Raw genomic sequence first — 19,981 nt, forward strand, 5'->3', positions numbered from 1 at the left:
CAGATGCGTGACGCATCTCGTGACGAAATAGGGGCGCATCTCTAGAGTCACGTCGCGGGCGCGATGCAACTATAGCAGTGCTCAGGGCTGCCCAATAATACTCAAATACCACATCAGTCCTTACGCCTGCTTCAAGCAAGCAGGCATAAAGAATTGACATAGCAGCGTCACGGAAGTGCCTGCGTTAAATCTTGTAGATTTCACGCAGGCACTTTTGCGAGGCACACATCTGCCTGACCGGCACCCCCCACCCCCCACCCCCCCCTGCGTGGGAACGCACCCATTGTGGCGCAGGCTCAGGCCTTCACGTGGCGCATCTCCTTAGATGCATCATGTTGTACATGACTCGCAGGGATGCGCCACGTTTACGTCGCAGTGCGTCAGGTAAGGCAGTGTAAACGTGGAACAAGGGGCTTGTAAATCTGCCCCTTTGTGTCTAGCATTACGCAGTTCTGTAAAATACACTCATACATTACTCAGCCCAATTAAATGAACACAAAATAGAAAACAAATAAGCAGTGGCACCGGCACAGAGAAGGAGAACAGTGCACCTGAAATGCACAGAAGATTTTGAAATAGTAATTTACCTCTCCTATCAATGTAATCACCAGCAGCATTATTGCTCTTTGTAAAAAAGTTAAAGCAAACATTTGCAATATAACACAGCCACATAGAGCAGGAGAAAAAACAGAGTAGTGAGTAATGAAAAAATTGCTACTACTACTCACCAAGCCCGGGGACCTCCACTCCCAGCACGTCTAGCAGGTCACGCTCTCGGTCCAGGATGTCGGTCCAGCGGTGGGTCACCTGATTGTAGGTGCGCTGGACCCCCGTGATCTTAAAAAGGGCCCGGCACACCTGCCCCCACCGCTTCCGTCGCTCCTGGCTGTTGGTGTAACCAGCAGCGATCCTGCCGCCTGCCGCGATGGTCCTGGGGAGACGGCGCTGCACATAAAAAACAAGTGCGCCCACCTCCTCAGGGCTGAAGATCTCCCGGGGCACCACCATTTCGGCCCTCAAGCGACCACACGGGAGCCGGGCACGGGCTGCGGTGCCCGTCTTGGGCAGCTTGACAGCTGTCTTGACCATGTTCTGGGCAGGTGTTAGCAGTAAAGAAGAGAAAAAATGAAAAAGAATAAGAGTAGGGAAGAAGGAAATAAAAGTTTAAAAAAGTAGTTCAAAAGTAAACAAAAGTAGCCTAAAACACAAAAATATAGATCTAGAAAAATAGAGGGATAGAAAATAAGTTAAATAGATCAACAAAATATTAAAACAAGCAAAGGATGGCAGAGATATAGAGAGGATAGAAACACCATACCCAGACACATAGGAATGAATGAAAAACAAGATGGCGGCCCGATCACGTGCGCGTAAGTAAGTTCGCACGCGATTTCTCTCGCGAACTCGTGCGAACTTGTATTCGCAAGGCGCGAGTCGCGCGAGATTACACTTAGCGGGAGGAAACGGAAATACGTCACGCAAACAAAATGGCGGCGCCCATACTCAACCTTGGGGTAACTCGCACGAGTTCGCGGCCTCCACGGGCCAGTTCGCACTACGACGCGCCTCGCGAATAGGGCGGAATTACCGAAAAACGAGTTTTGCAAAAGCAAAACGAACGAGCAGGTGCAAAAGTTCGAGCTCATCATTTGTAACCATTTACCTGTAGTGCTTCCTGAAGGGGCCCTCCAGAATCCGGTTGCCTACTTGCAACTATTGTGTGACCCTGCTCTGACAGTCACAGAATAGTTACAAGTATGCCATTGCATCCTGTTAAAAAAAATTATTTACATTGCATTTGCAACAAAAAGGAAAGGGAGCAGACAAGCAGGTGCCAGCCTTCATTAATGTCAGTTGGGGCAGGGCAGGTGTTGTTGTTTGCAAAACTTAAAGCACTTAGCAGGTGTTTGTTCACTCAGTGGTCAATCAGAGGGTGTTGTGATGACACTGAGGGTGGCATGGGTGTGCCAGCCAGAGGGTGGCATGGGTGAACCAGAGTGCCAGTGTTGACAGAGGATGGCAGTGCTTTGCTTTGCCCCAATAATGTACACTGGTGAACTAGAGGGTGATATGATGACACAGAGGGTGACATGGGTGAGCCAGAGGGTGGCATGGGTGACCAAAGAGAGTGCCAGTGGTGACAGAGGGTGGCAGTGATGAAGAAAGCTTAGCAAACAGGCTGGGCACGTAGAAACAACAAGTTCGCAAAACTGGCGACCCGACAAGTAAGTTCGCAATTTGCGAAATTGTACAAAACCCTCGCGAACTTGCAGAAACCCGTGCGAACACACGCCCCCCCAAAAAATACGCAAATCCGCGAGAATTCGCGGATTTCGCGTATTTTCGCAATCCGCGAATACGCAAATCCGCAAATTCGCGGATTGCGAATCCGCAAAATCCGCCCATGCTTAATTCATACTGTCTTGTAAATACCCACTTAGTACTTATGCAGAGTAGAAATCTTCCAGTCAGTCTCATGCACTTCTCCAATCACCCATCCAGCACTATCTACTTATCCTATTACTCCACCAATACCTAAGCACTTTTAAATTCACTGTGCACTCTGTTTGCAATACTGTAATTATTCTAGTTACTAGTCATGAATTTATGGCATGGCCTAGCTACTAACACAAGTACAGCTATAATATTTTGTGCGCTATCCAAGCAGACCTTTAACTAGCTACATACTATTGATACACCCTTCTAAATACCCTGTTAGTACTCATGCAGTGTAGGAATCGTCCAGTCTGTCCCATGCACATCTTTTATCACTTATCTACCACTATCTACTTATCCTATCACTCTACCAATACGTAAGCACGTATAAATTAAGTGTTCACTCTGTTTGCAGCACTGTCATCATTCTAGTTGCTAGTGGTATTCTTATAAAATGACCTAGGCACCAACACAAGTACACATACAATATTCTGTGCATAATCCCTACACATCTCTAAGCAGATACATACCATTGGTCTACTCCATTAAATACTAAAGTAGTACCCATGCATCGTAGGATACCTCCTGTCAGTCTCATGCAGATCTTCAAGCATCCATCCAGCACTATGTTCTTATTTTATCAGTCTGCCAATACCTAAGTACTTATGGGGCCAATTTACAAGTGCCCTGCGCCACCAATACATAGTGATGGCGCCAGGGACTCCTTCATATTTACAAATAGATGAAAAGCCACCTTGCGTGGCTTTTCCTCTCCTTGACAATACTGCTCATTCACATGCCATACTTTGCGTTGAAGGGGCGTTCCATGGGTGTTCCTGTGTATGTTCCCACACAACACCCATGGAACAAGACACATCTCAAGATTTACAAGAAATCATTAATCTAGACATACATGTGAATGCTGGGTCACCCTAGAGGTGATGTAGCGAGACGTAATGAGGAGTATTGTTTTCATTTCTCATTGTTTTTTCCTCTTTCAATGTGTGCTGCATCCCATAGCTTACATTGAAGGTGGCAAATGCCTTTAGTGATTATTTTTGTGCAGGAAGGTGTCCCTTCCTGCACAAAAACAATCACCCACGACACAGACATCTTTGCACCATGATGCAAGGGTATGTGTTTCTATAAGTGATTGTTCAAAAGAGTAAATATGTGTAAGTTTCTGTTGAAGTAAGTGTGGTGGTGTATGTATAACTGTATATGCAAGTAAATGGATGTTTGATTCTTTATTAGCATGAGTGACTATGTGTGTGATTAACTCTATGGATGAGTGGCTGTGTGTAACAGGATATATAGCTTTATGAGTAAATATGATGAGTGAGTACATGTATGACTGACTACATAGGACTGTTGGTGAATGAGTGTATGTGTATGTAGATCTTAGAATTACTGAATAGGTTGTTGTAACTGGTATTGGTATGTCCATTGTTTTGAAAATCTTTGTTTCTATTTTTGTATGTTTGTATCAAAGGTTATATTAGGGTGAGAGGAGGTCTGCCACTCTATCACAATGATGATGTCATCAGTGTTGTCATCAGTGATGTCATTTGAGATGTCTTCAGTGATGTCATGAGTGTTGTCACTGACCATATCATGAGTGATGTAATATGTGACATCATCAGCAGTGCATTGAGGGCGCACGAGTTATAGTTAGCTGAACTAGCTATAACGGGGGAATTTCTATGGTTTTGTATGAGTAAAATGTCCAGCTACCTATAACGCCCCTGAAACCTATGGTTTTTTCACTGAATTTCTAAGGTTTTTGGGGTTGATCCGTCAAGCGGGGGCAGAGAAAAAAGGGGGGTCCCAAAACGTGTTTTCCCCATGCAATTTTCAATAGGCCCTTTAGCCAGGGCTACAGCGCGAACGGCTGATCGGAATTACACCAAATTTGGCAAAAAGGTAGAGTTCGGTTCGCAGATCTCCCTTTTTGTTAAATGGTGTAAATCTGTTCAGTAGTTCCTGAGAAAATCAAAAGTAAAATCCTAGATATATCTTGAGGAGCTTACCGTAAGCTTACAGTACGCGTACCTTCCCGAGCACGAGCTGAATGCTAATTGGCTGTCAGCACTCCAAACCAGGAAGTGTTGGCAGCCATCTTGTGCCTCGGTAGAACCGAGGCACAAGAAAGCAGAAAAACAAACGTGCAGAACGCAAAAAGGGGACAGGGTAGAAACACCCTGACCCCTAGGCATCCTCAGGGTGTCCCACAAGGACCCCAAGGACAAAAATGTTATTTTTATTTTTTTTAATCGCTGGGTACGCGTAGGTACGCGGACCTCACGGAAAAAAAAACAATTTGCCCGGGGGGACCAAATCCCCGGGGCATAATGCAAAAATGTGTGGGGGGGCCCAATCCCCCCCACACTGCCCTGGGGTCCGCCACCCTCCGGGGCTAAGTAATTATGATAGTGGGAGGGCGCACGGCCCCCCCGCAGCCCCGGGGACTGCCACCCATCGGGGCTTTGATGTTGATGATGGGGGGCCTCTAAGGCCCCCCGAGCCCCAGGGACCGCCACTCCCTGGGGCTTTATTACTAAGTATGCTGGGGGCTCATGGCCCCCCTGCAGCCCTGGGGACCGCCACCCCCCGGGGCTTCGCATGAAATAAAAAGAAACCTGTGTGGGGGGGCTCAAGCCCCCCCACATACCCCGAGGACCGCCATCTCCCCGGGGCACTAAAATTTAAAATAGGGGGGTCCGTGATGGACCCTCCAGCCCCAGGGACCACCACCCCTCGGGCTTTACAATTGTTGGGAGGGGGGCCGCGCGGCCCCCCTCCTGGAGCTCTTGATGGCCCTGGGGACCGCCACCCCCCAAGGCCAGCTCCTGCAGTGTCCCGGGGTGCCCACTCCAGGGACACTGCTGTTTGCTATGGTAAGGCGGGAGCCTCGCAGCTCCTGCCCTACCATAGCAAACTTCTTTGGTTTTTGGAAGAGAGAACAGGAAACCTGCTCTCTCTTCCAAAAACCAAAGACTATTGCTTTTCTGCATGGGGAGCAGCATGGTAGCTGCTCCCCATGCAAAAAAGCAATGCCGGCTTCAACAGGATGCGGGGAGCCCGCAGGGACCGTAGGGGGCTTGGGGACTCCCCCATGGCCCCCAACGAGGAGGGCCAGGCCTTGGGGGAATGGGTCCCCGGGGCCAGAAGTGACCCGGGAGGGGGACCACGCGGCCCCCCTCCCAAAAAAGTAAAAAATAAAAATAAAGGCCGGCCCCGGGGGATGGGGTCCCCGGGGTCAAAGGTGGCCACAGGAGGGGGGCAAAGCAGCCACCCCTCCTAATTAAAAAAAAAAGGCCCATGCCCCGGGGGATGGGGTCCCTGGGGCGGAGTATGGCCCTGGGTGGGGGGCCACGCGCCCCTTCCCGATTAAAAACATAAATTAAAAATTGGGGGCAGGCCCCTGGGGATGGGGTCCCCAGGGCCAAAACAAAAAGAAGGGGGGCTACACAGCCCCCTTTCTTAAAACTTTTTTTTTCTAAACCAGTTTGGGAGGAGGCCATGCCCTCTCCCTGTACCTCTCTGCAAACGCGCCCCCTGGCGCGTTTGCTGAGGGGGAACTAATTCCCCTCGCATACTAGGGGTCCCTGGGGGCCAACTAGCCCACCAGGAGCCTCCAGTATTGGCCAGGGGGCTCCCTTGCAGAGAGGTGTAATGAGGCCACACCCCTTTCTACACCTCTCTGCAACGGAGCCCCCTGGTGCATACTGGAGGTTGCTGGTGGGCTAGTTGGCCCCCAGGGACCCCCAGTATGCAAGGGGAATTAGTTCCCCCTCTGCAAATGTGCCAGGGGGCTGCGTTGCAGAGAGGTGTAATGAGGCCACGCCCCTTTTTACACCTCTCTGCAACGCAGCCCCTGGCGCATACTGGAGGTTCCTGATGGGCTAGTTGGCCTCCATGGACCCCTAGTATACAAGGGGACTTAATCCCCCCAACTAGAATGCGGTACGGGACGTGTTTGCACAGTGGTGAAGGTAGGGGGTGGGGCTAGAGGAGATATCTGTGCAAACATGCTCTGTGGCGCGTTTTAAGTTGGGGAATGAATTCTTCTTCAATCCAGAGGTCCCCTAGGGGCCAACTAGTCCAACAGGTACCTCCAGTAAGCACCACGGAGCTGCGTTGCACAGTGTTGTAAAAAGGGGGCGTGCCCTCTGAAAACCTGTCTGCCTCCAGTATTGGCTAGGGGGCTCCCTTGCAGAGAGGTGTAATGAGGCCACACCCCTTTTTACACCTCTCTGCAACGCAGCTCCCTGGCGCATACTGGAGGTACCTGGTGGGCTAGTTGGCTCACAGGGGACCGCAGGATTGAAGAGGAATGAATTCCCCAACCTAAAACGCACCACAGGGTGTGTTTGCACACATGTTACCTCAGGCCCCCCCCTTCCTTCACTATTGAGCAAAATATTCCTGTAAAATCTGCCCAACTACGAATTCTGATTTACTCACCTATTATCACAAGAGACTTCAGTGCTGCATCTTTGAGTGCACTACTGATCCTGAAAAGTAATTCTAACCATACTTACAGTAACTTGAATTTCCTTCCATAGGCTAACATTAACTGGTTTCACTTGGAAATTTTTCTAAGTGTGGAGTTTTGGAACTTTAAAAAATTCCTCTAAAATTAGCTGAACTACGAATTCCGATTTACTCACCTGTTATCAGGAGAGACCTCAGTGCTGCATCTTTCAGCCCACTACTGATCCTGAAAAGTAATTCTAATCTTAGTTACAGTAACTTGAATTTCCTTCCATAGGCTAACATTGACTGGTTTGACTTGGAAGTTTTTCTAAGTGTGAAGTTTTGGAACTTAAAAAAATTCCTCTAAAATCAGCCGAACTGCGAATTCCGATTTACTCACCTGTTATCAGGAGAGACCTCAGTGCTGCATCTTTCAGCCCACTACTGATCCTGAGAAGTAATTGTAACCATACTTAGACTAACTTGCATTTCTTTTCTCAGGCTAACATTGCCTGGTTTGACTTGGATATTTTTCTAAGTGTGGAGTTTTGGAACTTTAAACAATTCCTCTAAAATCAGCTGAACTACGAATTCCGATTTACTCACCTGTTATCAGGAGAGACCTCAGTGCTGCATCTTACAGCTTACTACTGATCCTGAAAAGTAATTGTAACCATACTTACACTAACTTGCTTTTCCTTTCTCAGGCTAACATTGACTGGTTTGACTTGGATATTTTTCTAAGTGTGGAGTTTTGGAACTTTAAACAATTCCTCTAAAATCAGCTGAACTACGAATTCCGATTTACTCACCTGTTATCAGGAGAGACCTCAGTGCTGCATCTTTCAGCCCACTACTGATCCTGAGAAGTAATTCTAACCATACTTACAGTAACTTGAATTTCCTTTCTCAGGCTAACAATGACTGGTTTCACTTGGAAATTTTTCCAAGTGTGGAGTTTTGGAACTTTAAAAATTCCTCTAAAATCAGCTGAACTACGAATTCCGATATACTCACCTGTTATCAGGATAGACCTCAGTACTGCATCTTTCAGCCCACTACTGATCCTGAAAAGTAATTCTAAACGTAGTTACAGTAACTTGAATTTCCTTCTATAGGCTAACATTGACTGGTTTGACTTGGACATTTTTCTAAGTGTGAAGTTTTGGAACTTTAAAAAATTCCTCTAAAATCAGCCGAACTACGAATCCTGATTTACTCACATGTTATCAGGAGAGACCTCAGTTCTGCATCTTTCAGCCCACTACTGATCCTGAGAAGTAATTCTAACCATACTTAGAGTAACTTGCATTTCCTTTCTCAGGCTAACATTGACTGGTTTCACTTGGAAATTTTTCCAAGTGTGGAGTTTTGGAACTTTAAAAAATTCCTCTAAAATCAGCTGAACTACGAATTCCGGTTTACTCACCTGTTATCAGGAGAGATCTCAGTACTGCATCTTGCAGCCCACTACTGATCCTGAAAAATAATTCTAATCGTAGTTCCAGTAACTTGAATTTCCTTCCATAGGCTAACATTGACTGGTTTGACTTGGAAATTTTTCTAAGGGTGAAATTTTGGAACTTTAAAAAATTCCTCTAAAATCAGCCGAACTACGAATTCCGATTTACTCACCTGTTATCAGGAGAGACCTCAGTGCTGCATCTTTCAGCCCACTACTGATCATGAAAAGTAATTCTAATCGTAGTTACAGTAACTCGAATTTCCTTCCATAGGATATCATTGCCTGCTATATAAAATATATATAAATTAAAAAAATATTTAAAAAAAATAAAATTATTACAATTTCAAAAATTTTAAAAACATTTATTTTTCAATTTATTTCAAAAATATGTAATGTAATTTAAAAAATAAAATATCTAAAAATAAATAATTTAAAATAATGCAGTAAATCAGTATACAGAAAATATAACAATATATTAAAAAATTATCATTTACAAAACCTTTGAAATTCATTGAAAAAATCATAGGTTTCAGCCCCCTTATAGTTAGGAATTAGCATTTAAAAAGCCTTAGAAATTCACTGAAAAAAACATAGGTTTTATACATGTTATAGTTAGCTGGACATTTCATTTATACAAAACCATTGAAATTCCCCGGTTATAGTTAGTTCAGCTAACTATAACTCGCGCGCCCGCAATGAAATGCTGATGATGTCACATATTACATCACTCATGACATGGTCAGTGACATCACTCATGACATCACTGATGACATCTCAAATGACATCACTGATGACATCACTGATGACATCATCCAGTGAATGTGTGTCTTTCCGAAAAATAAATATTTTTTTTATATGTATATCTAAAGGTCGATGGAAGAATAAATGGGTAAATAAGTGTCTAAATGGATGGGTTTTTTGTCAAATTGATTGCATAACTGACTTATTAATTGTATCTTAGTGAATACATGTATTAACGAGTAATGTTTAAATATTGAAATATCTGTATCAGTGTCTCACTTTGTCTATACGTGGCTGCATTGGTTGGTGAGTAGCTACATGAGTGTGTATATGGGTTATTAGTTTGTTTTTTGAGTATCAGTATGAGTGTCTGTGTGGTTCGGTGGGGATATTACTTAGCATGTAGATGCATGAATGAGTGACTCACTGTTTGTATGTGTTTTGAAGTCAGCATGTGTGCAGGACTGTCTACATTGATGAGTGTGTGTATGGGTGTGTTAGTGAGTGAATGACTGTCTCAATAGTATCTTTATGTGTAACTACATATGTTTTAATCTAGTATATGTGAGTATTGATGTATATTATTGATTATATGTGAGAGTGAGACATTGGACGAGTTCCTGTATAAATAAGTATGTGTTTCAATAAGTGATTGTTTAAGAGAATAAGTATGTGTACGTTTCTGTAAAAGTAAGTGTAGTTGTGTGTGTATAGCTGTATCTGCAAATAAATGGATGTTTGATAGTTTATTTGCATGTGTGAGTATGTTTGTGAGTAACTCTATAGATGAGTGTCGGTGTGTAACGGGATGTATAGGTGTAGGAGTACATATGATGAGTGAGTACATGTATGAGTGACTATATAGAACTGTTGGTGAATGAGTGGATGTGTATGTAGATTTTGGAATTACTGAATAGGTTGTTCTAACTGGTATTGGTATCTCCATTTAAAACGAAAATGTAGTTTCTATTTTTGAATGTGTGTATCAAGGGTTATATTACGCTGAGAGGAGGACTGCCACTCTTTCACAAGGATGATGTCATCAGCGATGTCATGAGTGATGTCACTGACCATGTCATGAGTGATGTATTATGTGACGTCATCAGCAGTGCATTGCGGGCGCGTGAGTTATAGTTAGCTGAATTAACTATAACGGGGGAATTTCAATGGTCTTGTATGAGTTAAATGTCCAGCTAACTATAACAGGTATGAAACCTATGGTTTTTTTCAGTGAATTTCTAAGGTTTTCTAAATGCTAATTCCTAACTATAACGTGGCGGAAACCTATGGTTTTATCAGTGAATATTTCAGGGACTTTATAGTTAGCTGGACATTTCACTAGAACAAAACCATAGAAATTCCCCCATTATATTTAGTTCAGCTAACTATAACTCGCGCGCCTGCAATGCACTGCTGCTGATGTCACATATTACATCACTCATGACATGGTCAGTGACATCTTTCATGACATCACTGATGACATCTCAAATGACATCACTGATGACATCACCTAGTGAATGTGTATTTTTCTGAAAATTAAATATGTTTTATATACGTATATCTCAAGGTCGATCGAAGAATAAATGGATGTATAAGTGTCTAAATGGATGATTTTTTAATGAAAAATTGATTGTATAACTGACTGATTAAGTGTATCGTAGTGAATACATGTGTTAGTGAGTAATGTTTAAATATGTAAATATCTTTATCAATCTCTCACTTTGTGTATAAGTGGATGCATGGGTTGGTGAAATACTACATAAGTGTCTATATGGGTTATAACCTGGTTTTTCGAGTATCAGCATGAGTTTCTGAGTGTCTGTATGGTTCAGTGGGGGTATTACTTAGTGCATACATGAATGAGTGAGTCACTATTTGTATGTGTTGAAGACAGTATGTGTGCAGGACTGTATGAGTGGATGAATGTGTGTATGGGTGTGTTAGTGAGTGAATGACTGTCTTAATAGTGTCTTTATAAGTAACTACATATGTTTTAAACTAGTATATGTGAGTATTGGTGTATATAAGTGAGTATATGTGAAAGTGAGAGATTGGAAATGTATAAGTATGTGTTTCTATAAGTGATTGTTCAAAAGAGTAAATATGTGTAAGTTTCTGTTGAAGTAAGTGTCGTGGTGTATGTATAACTGTATATGCAAGTAAATGGATGTTTGATTCTTTATTAGCATGAGTGACTATGTGTGTGATTAACTCTTTGGATGAGTGGCTGTGTGTAACAGGATATATAGCTTTATGAGTAAATATGATGAGTGAGTACATGTATGAGTGACTATATAGGACTGTTGGTGAATGAGTGTATGTGTATGTAGATCTTAGAATTGCTGAATAGGTTGTTGTAACTGGTATTGGTATGTCCATTGTTTTGAACATTTTTGTTTCTATTTTTGTATGCTTGTATCAAAGGTTATATTGGGGTGAGAGGAGGTCTGCCACTCTATCACAATGATGATGTCATCAGTGTTGCCCCTGAAACCTATGGTTTTTTCGCTGAATTGCTAAGGTTTTTTAAATGCTAATTCCTAACTATAACGTGCCTGAAACCTATGGTTTTTTCAGTGAATTTCAAAGGTTTTTTTAAATGCTAATTTCTAAAAATGCCTACAGAGATAGGACATGTGAAGAAAGAAGAAAAAACGCACATAAAGAAAAAAAAGAAATGCAGAAAGAAGCAACAGAAGTCCTCAAAGACAAAGAAAAGTGCAGGAAGAAGGAAAACATGCAGAAATAACAAACAGAATAGTAGAAAGAAGCCTTGTTGCAAAATCATCCTGTACCCTCAACTTTTTCAGACGGATACTGGTGGTAACTGACTCTGACTAACCAGTTCTAGAGCCAGTGCTATGTTAAAAGACACTTAGAATACAGTGAAAATACCTACATACACTATGGAACACTATGCGTTGGGGGCTCCCAGTGATTAGCATGACCTCCTCTGTAAGTCCCTAGTATAGATTAGGGCAGAGGGATCAAAACTACCTCTTAAAACGAGCCACAGGGCGTGTTTGTACACATCACCTTAGGCCCCGTCCCCTCCCTTCACCACTGTGTAAACGCGCCCTGTGACCGTTTTAAGTTGGAAGATCAAGTCCCCTTAAATCCTGAGGATCCCTGGGTCCAACTAGCCCACTAGGTACCTCCAGTAGGCACCACAAAGCTGCATTGGAGAATTAATTCCTCCTCAATCCTGAGGTTCCCTAGGGGCCACCTAGACCACCAGGTACCTCCAGTATACACCAGAGAGCTGCGTTGTAGAGAGGTGTTCAGAGGCCAAGCCCCTTTTTACAACACTCTGCAACGCAGCTCCATGGCACTTACTGGAGGTACCTGGTGGGCTAGTTGACCCCCAGGGACCCTCAGAATTGAAGAGTAATTAATTCCCCAACTTAGACCGCGCCACAGGGTGTGTTTGAACACATGTCAACTCAGGCCCCGTCCCCTCCCTTCACCACTATGCAAATGCACCCCGTGGCGCTTTTTAAGTTGGGGGATTACCTCCCCTTGAATATTGAGGGTCCCTGGGGTGCAACTAGCCTATCAGCTACCTCCATTAAGCGCCACAGAGCAGGTTTGCAGAGAGGTGTAAAAAGGGGCGTGGCCTCAGAACACCTCTCTGCAATGCAGCCCCCTGGTACATACTGGAGGTTCCTGGTGGGCTAGTTGGCCCCCAGCATTCAAGGGAAATTTGTTTCCCATCTGCAAACACGCCAGGGGCGCGTTTACAGAGTGCTGAAAGGAGGGGGCGTGGCCTCTGGTGCGATGCCGGTCTTTTCTTTTTCTTTTGTAAGAAGGGGGGGCTGTGTGGCCCCCCTTCTTTTCCTAATATTCTTGGCCCTAGGGACCACATCCTCCAGGGCCTGCCCCCCAATTTTTTTTTTTTCATTTAACAAAAACGCACCTTTCTGAACCAAGGGCTACCTCTTTGCCAAATTTGGAGTAATTCCGTTGAGCAGTTCGGGCTGTAGCCTCGCCTAAAGTTTCCTATGGAAAATTGCATAGGGAAAACACGTTTTGGAACCCCCTTTTTTCTCGGCCCCCCTTGCCAAATCACCCCAAAACTTTCAAGATAGGAGCGTACCAGAGTGGACCATAAGTTTTGAAAATTTCGTGAAGATTCGTTGACCGGCACCAAAGTTATTGGAAATGAAATGTTGCAGATTTCCTATGGAAAATAGGTCCTAACTATAACTACCAACAGGCGACCGCCAGTAGGATATATATATATATAAACATCTTCAAGCAGTTGCAATTCACACTGACCTTAAGATCCAAGAAGTTGACAGTCTCAGAGCTTACACAACCACTAAATACCAAGTTCACAACATTCTTATTTAAATTATCAATAAAGGTGGTTGCAGATTCAAATGAACCATCCCGGATAATACAGAGATCATCGATATATCGATGCCATGAGATGACCTTACTGTGAGAAGTTGGCCTGATAGGTGATGTTTCCAATTCTGGAACCACCTGATATCAGACCAAACAATCCCTTATGGTGAATGGTTGTAAGTCAACCTTGTTAGACAAGCTATCCTAGGGGTAGCATGGACTAAGCAGCCTAAAGGCTTAACTTAAGAGGTCGTGTTAAGCGAGCTGTTTTACCACATACAATCCTGTAATACCAAATGAAAGGACACCACACAAGTATATATTATAAAAATATATGTGTTTATTACTAAAACAATCCCCAGTATTCTTTATGAATAAAGGGGCACAAGCGTTAAATCAAAAGCACAGTATAACATACAAAAGTTGCACAAATATGGATGAGGGCGAGGGGCCACTCAGACCATATACTAAACAAGAGGTATAAGAGATACCAATCGAACAGTGGTTAGGCCTAGGGCCTAGGGAATCGCTGGGAGCAGTCAGGACAAGCAGTGCTGAAGTCGGGAAAAGCCCGCGGGATTCGGGTGCAGTGCAGAAAGCGCACGCATGCACCAATGTTAACCAATGGTGCGTAAAAGTTACAAAGTCGAAGTTAAAGGACACTTCCGCTGAACCTAGAGGAACAAAACTTAAGACACAGACCCTAGAGATGTGTACCAGTGTGGGAACACCAGCGGAGCAAAGTTACCTCACCCACAGGAAGCGGGTGCACAGGGTCGAAGTTGAGTCGGGTTTCGTCACGCAGGCTCTTGGTGCTTGAAGCTGAAAGGGCTGCAGGCGGGGTGAAAGAGAAGTGTCCGGTGGAGTCCAAGGGTGGACTCAAGTCGAAAAGTACCTGAAAGCAGAGGGGACAGAGTCTGGGTCACTCAGCAGTGACCAGGGTGGAACCAGGACGGAACCAGGCAATGTCGGGCGCAATCAGGTGGTTGTCGAGGAGCTTCTCTCCGCTGTCACGTGGGCTCTGGGGCATCTGCGACGTCCAGGAGCAGGTCACGATCTGTCCCATGAGGGCTCTCACCGTCGGCGCAGTCGGCTTCAAGTTTGGAGCAAACAACACTTGGTAAGAGCAATCCACGCGGAACCGGGAGATTGCTTCTCACTCGGACCAGGAGGGTCAGAGTGGGGGCTCCTTTTCAGGGGAGCTGGTGCAAGTCTGGAGCAACCAGAATCGCAAGTCGTATTTGTAGTTTCGTCTGCACAGGGACCACTAGCCGGCTGGCAAGTGACCGGGCCAACGCGTTGAGTCAAAAGTAGCAGAAGGGTCCCACGCAGCACTCGGCGAGTGTAGAGGGGTGAGCTTCGGTGCAAGAGTGGCTCAGGGTGGGGGCTTCTCAAACCCCGGTGTACAGCTTCGAGGGTCACTCGTGGGCTGCACGGTCAGCGTCTCGTGGTCTTTCCAAGATGGCGTGCCCCACGCTTCCGGTCACCTCCACGGGTCTCAGCTCTGCAGGGACTGTGGATCGGGCTGTTGGAGGGCAGGCAAGCTTGATCTCGTCGATCTCTGTCGCTCGAGTTCCGGCGGGAACTGCAACAAAGTAGACGTCGATGGCTGGATGGTACCTGTTTGCACAGGGTGGTCACTCCTTGACCACAAGGGAGATTCTTCAGTCTTCTACGTTGAGTAGGATGTCGAAGGGTCCAGAGTTTCGTTTCTTATGTTTCATCAGGATAATCTGAAGTGCATTGGCACTGCTCCCAGTCTTATACTAATTTTGGGTGCAGGATTACCTGCTAGGTCCCCTCCTATGGGTGGGACCCAGGAAGTGGGTGGATACACCCCCTTCCTTTGATCCAGGCCGCCCTGGCATGAGGGCTGGAGTGCCCCAGAACCGGTTTGGCCGGATTATGCAAGGGGCAGCCTTGTGCGCCCCAAGCAGTGTCTGGTTTCTTTCAAACCTCCCTGCTACAATCCAGTATCTCCTGTCTGAGGGGTGGTAACACCTCCCTGCGACAGGAAACCCTTTGTCCAGGCCCCATTTGGCTGAGTTTCGGTCAGCTTCAGGGGGTCAGACTCTTGTCTGTGGCAGAGGCATCCATTTTGTGGATCTAAGGTCCTTTTAGAAATTAACCACATTTAAGTAAAGTAACATGTCTTACCCCTCTAGAGGGGTGGAATGCTATCCCCGTCGCCAGAACTGGCGAGGGGATAGTATTCCAAATCGTATGACACCTTACACGACATGTTTTGATAAAGCCAAACCAAAGTTGCTATATAACCGCGAGGATTATAAGGCACTTAAGAGTATATGGTATGGCATTATCCTGAAACCGCTTAGGGAGTTGTTCCCGACAGCTGCAGACAGGCTCAGCTCATGCTAGAGCTCCATCTCACATTAAACCACGCACTCTGCCTCCAGGATTGATGAGGCCTTCCATAGGAGTGGCTCACAGGTTTATATGTGTCCAGATATAGGTTTAGATATAGGTATACTATATCTAAGTAAGGGGTGCACCACCTTACCCCAGCTGAGTGATCAGCCAGTTGTGTCAATTTAAGAACCAGCCAGGGGTGGCAAAAGATATGCTGCAGCCCCTGGTAGGCCTTGGTGGCCCCTATGCCCTGGGCACCTATAGTGCATTATACAGGGGCTGACAATGAGTCCATTTCCAATTGTGGTATGTACCTAGGGTACATGGAATCCATTTTACAGAGAGAGCAGATGGCCTGGGGCCCTGATTAGCAGGGAACCAGGTCAACTAAGTCAAAAAACCAGCTAAACACAGGCAAAAAATCTGGGGTAACCATAGTCAGGTAGCCACCTTCCTACACAACCCCCCCCCCCCCCCAAAGGAAAGGAGATAAGGCTATCCTTGGCCAGGTAAGCCTATATTGCCTGAGTGGCCATATAAGGAAGTACCTGCACTAGCATGGGTTCCCCCTGTCTCATGGTCCACTAAGCAGTCCCTCACCCTTGGGGTATTAGAGGGTCTCCACCATAGGGAATCACTACCTTGGGTGTGTTTATGCAAAGTTAAAGGCTGGTTTGGATATGGAGTATTGAAGTGAGGCTCTACTAATTTAGGGCTCAGCTTCCTCCAATTATCTTCCACCATGGGTGCCTTTCTTTAACTGAGTTGCACTGTGCTCTCAGGGTCAGCCTCTGGCTACCTAAAGCTGGAGGCTGGGTCCCTCTGTTTGGCTTGCTGGAGGGACAGTTCAGGTGTGGGCCCTTTGGGTCCCAGGTTTGGCTGTGCCCAACAGGATCCATCTGCGGGAGGTCCCTAACTGTTTTTAAGGGGGCTCCCTCAGGAATTTTTAAAGTTTTCACCTCACTAGGGCTACTAGTTTTGGTGCCCCTAATCTGTTGATGAGGGTGCTTTATTTGACAGGGGGCCCTCTGGGTCTCACTGTCCTTCTTGTCCTCTGCAGCCCTGGGCTGACTAAGGCAAGGTAGAGAGGGGCAGGTTACCTGCTCCAGACTGGGTCTCACCTGAGAAGGGTCCACTGACATCAGAGGCTCTGTCAGGCTAGGCCCAACCACCTCTGGGGCAGTTCCTTCATCAGGGGTAAGATCAGTTCCCTGAGGAGGCTGATCCTGTCCTAAAGTCTGGTGAGGGGGAGATTTCTCTTCCTCCTCCATGCTCTCAGTTTGTGTGGAGTTATCCATCATTTCAGGTTTCACAACACACATATCAGTTTGAGTTTGGGCTGTGGCCATCACAGCCCCACCAACCTTTTCAGGAGGAGACTCAGTTTGGGTTTCTGCTGTTATCATAACAGCTTTGCTATTCTGTTCAGGAAGAGCTTTTGCTAAAGATGGGGCAGAGAGTATCTCCGCCCTACCAACCTTTTCAGGAAGGACATCTTGAATTGGGGCTGTAGCCATTACAGCCCCACTAACCTTTCCATTGGAATTTACCATTCTTGAATGGGTTTCCTGTTCAACCTCAGCCCAGGCTGAGATTTCCAAATCATTACAAAGTAGGCAGTCTACAGGCAAGTTTGATGACACTGCCACTCTCTTTGGGCCAATGACACCTCCCCAGCTGAGACTTACTACTGCCATGGAATGATTTGTTTTGATGCCATCAATGTTTGTCACCTGGTATGTGGCACCAGGTAAAAGTTGCTTAGAGGGGACTATACCATCAGCCACCATGGTGATGCTAGCCCCTGTGTCTCTAAAAGCTTCAACTTTCAAACCATTGATGATGGGCTCTTATCTATACTTGCTCAAGGTATTTGGGCAATCAGAGAAGTTGGCAAACCCCATGCCAGTCTCATAAACAAGATCATTGGGTGATGGGGACCTGGATAGGCCAGGGTCCACCTGAGCTCCAAAAGTAAACCCACCTAGATTCCTGGGTGTGCTCCCACTTCCTGGGGGATTACTGCTGACAGTAACAGGAGGTGTTGGAGCTGGCTTTGGAGGTATGTTTTCTTTATTGCCATTCTTGGGACAACAGTTGTCTGTTTTGTAATGCCCAACCTGTTTACAGACATGACAATAAGGCTTTTTCTCTGTTGAAGAAGTGTCTTGGGACCCACCCCCATTCTTGGAGTTTTGGGGCCCTGGGGAAGTATTTTCTTTATTTTTATGCCCACCCTTATCTTGAGGCTTGGTAGACTCCTTCTTCTGGTTACTGTCCTGATTCTTAGGCCTAATCCTGGTTCTGACCCACTTGTCTGCCTTTTTTCCCAATTCTTGGGGAGAGGTCAGATCAGAGTCCACCAGGTGCTGGTGTAAGAGCTGGTTCTGACAATTACTTAGGATCTGCTCCCTCATAATCAAATTATACAATCCTGTGAAGTCATGTACTTTGCTGCCATGTAGCCAACCCTCCAGAGCCTTAGTAGCACAATCTACAAAATCAGTCCAGTCCTGTGTCTGTGTCTTCTGGGTGTCTCTGAACTTCAACCTGTACTGTTCAGTGGTTAAGCCAAACCCATCTATTAGGACACTCTTCAGGACTTTGTAATTGTTTGCATCCTCATGTCTGACAGTGAGGAGCTTATCTCTCCCTTTCTCTGAAAAGGAGTACCATAAGATTGCTGCCCACTGTTCCTCAGGAACCTGCTGTACCATGCAGGCTCTCTCAAGAGCAGTTATCCACTTGTGGATGTCATCCCCTTCCTTGTAGGGGGGCACAATCTTTGTCAGGTTTCTACTATCATAGGACCTGGGTTTCTCTTTAGGAATATTGCTGCCACCAGTGGCATCTAAGCCACACAATTTCTGCTCTCTTGCCAAGGCAAGTCTAGCTTGAGCCAAGGCTACCTCCTCCCTCTCTATTTGGAGTTTGACAGCCCTCATTCTGGCCCTATGCTCCATCTTCTGAGAGGCAGTCATACCTCTCTGAGATTCTCTTGAGGCACTAGAAATATGAGAGTCCCCTGAGGGAGATCTCACTCTTCTGTTGCCTGGGAGAATGACATGGTAGGATCTGGGGAGGTGCTGGCCCTCTCCATTTCCCAGTAGGTCTAAGTTGGCCTGGTTAAGCCTGGCAACTTGGACCTGGCTACCCCTCTGATCCTGTTTTTCTGGGTCCTCTACATCTGAGTCCTCCTCCTCCTCCTCTTCTTCCTCCTCTTCTTCTTCCTCTGGAGGGGTATCAGTCACACGGGGGTTCACTCCATCTCCTTATTCTAAGGGAGCTGCATTTCCCTTCTCTAAGTCATCCTGCTCTAGAATGGCTATCAGGATAGGACTGGTGGGACTTCTGCCCCTTTTTAACCCTCTTGAGATGCACAAGGCAATCAAGTCCTTTCGGGTTAATTTGTCATAGCTGGAAGTTGCCTTGGTAAGGTCAACTGTCACAGGAGCAGACCCTGAGGCTTTTCCTGTGTCAGACATGACTCTAGTGTGGTGTAAGTGATGCACCTACCTACACTAAGTGTTTCCCTACTGTACCTTGCTAGTGAGTTGTAGTCAGGGTGTGCTAATCCCTTCAACCTACAACTACTAAATTCAGTAGAACTTAAATATGCTAAGCTTTTGATTTATATGTACCTAGAGGTACTTGATGTGATCTTTCAATTTGATAAAAAGATTGCAATGGTAAAACAACAGCAAGCTCAAATCCGCACTGCTGCTCACCAATGTGAGAAGTTGGCCTGATAGGTGATGTTTCCAATTCTGGAATCACCTGATATCAGACCAAACAATCCCTTATGGTGTCTGGTTGTAAGTCAACCTTGTTAGACAAGCTATCCTAGGGGTAGCATGGACTAAGCAGCCTAAAGGCTTAACTTAAGAGGTCGTGTTAAGCTAGCTGTTTTACCACATACAATCCTGTAATACCAAATGAAAGGACACCACACAAGTATATATTATAAAAATATATGTGTTTATTACTAAAACAATCCCCAGTATTCTTTATGAATAAAGGGGCACAAGCGTTAAATCAAAAGCACAGTATAACATACAAAAGTTGCACAAATATGGATGAGGGCGATGGGCCACTCAGACCATATACTAAACAAGTGGTATAAGAGATACCAATCGAACA

This window comes from Lissotriton helveticus, chromosome 7 (assembly GCF_964261635.1).
Source record: "Lissotriton helveticus chromosome 7, aLisHel1.1, whole genome shotgun sequence".
NCBI lineage: Eukaryota > Metazoa > Chordata > Amphibia > Caudata > Salamandridae > Lissotriton > Lissotriton helveticus.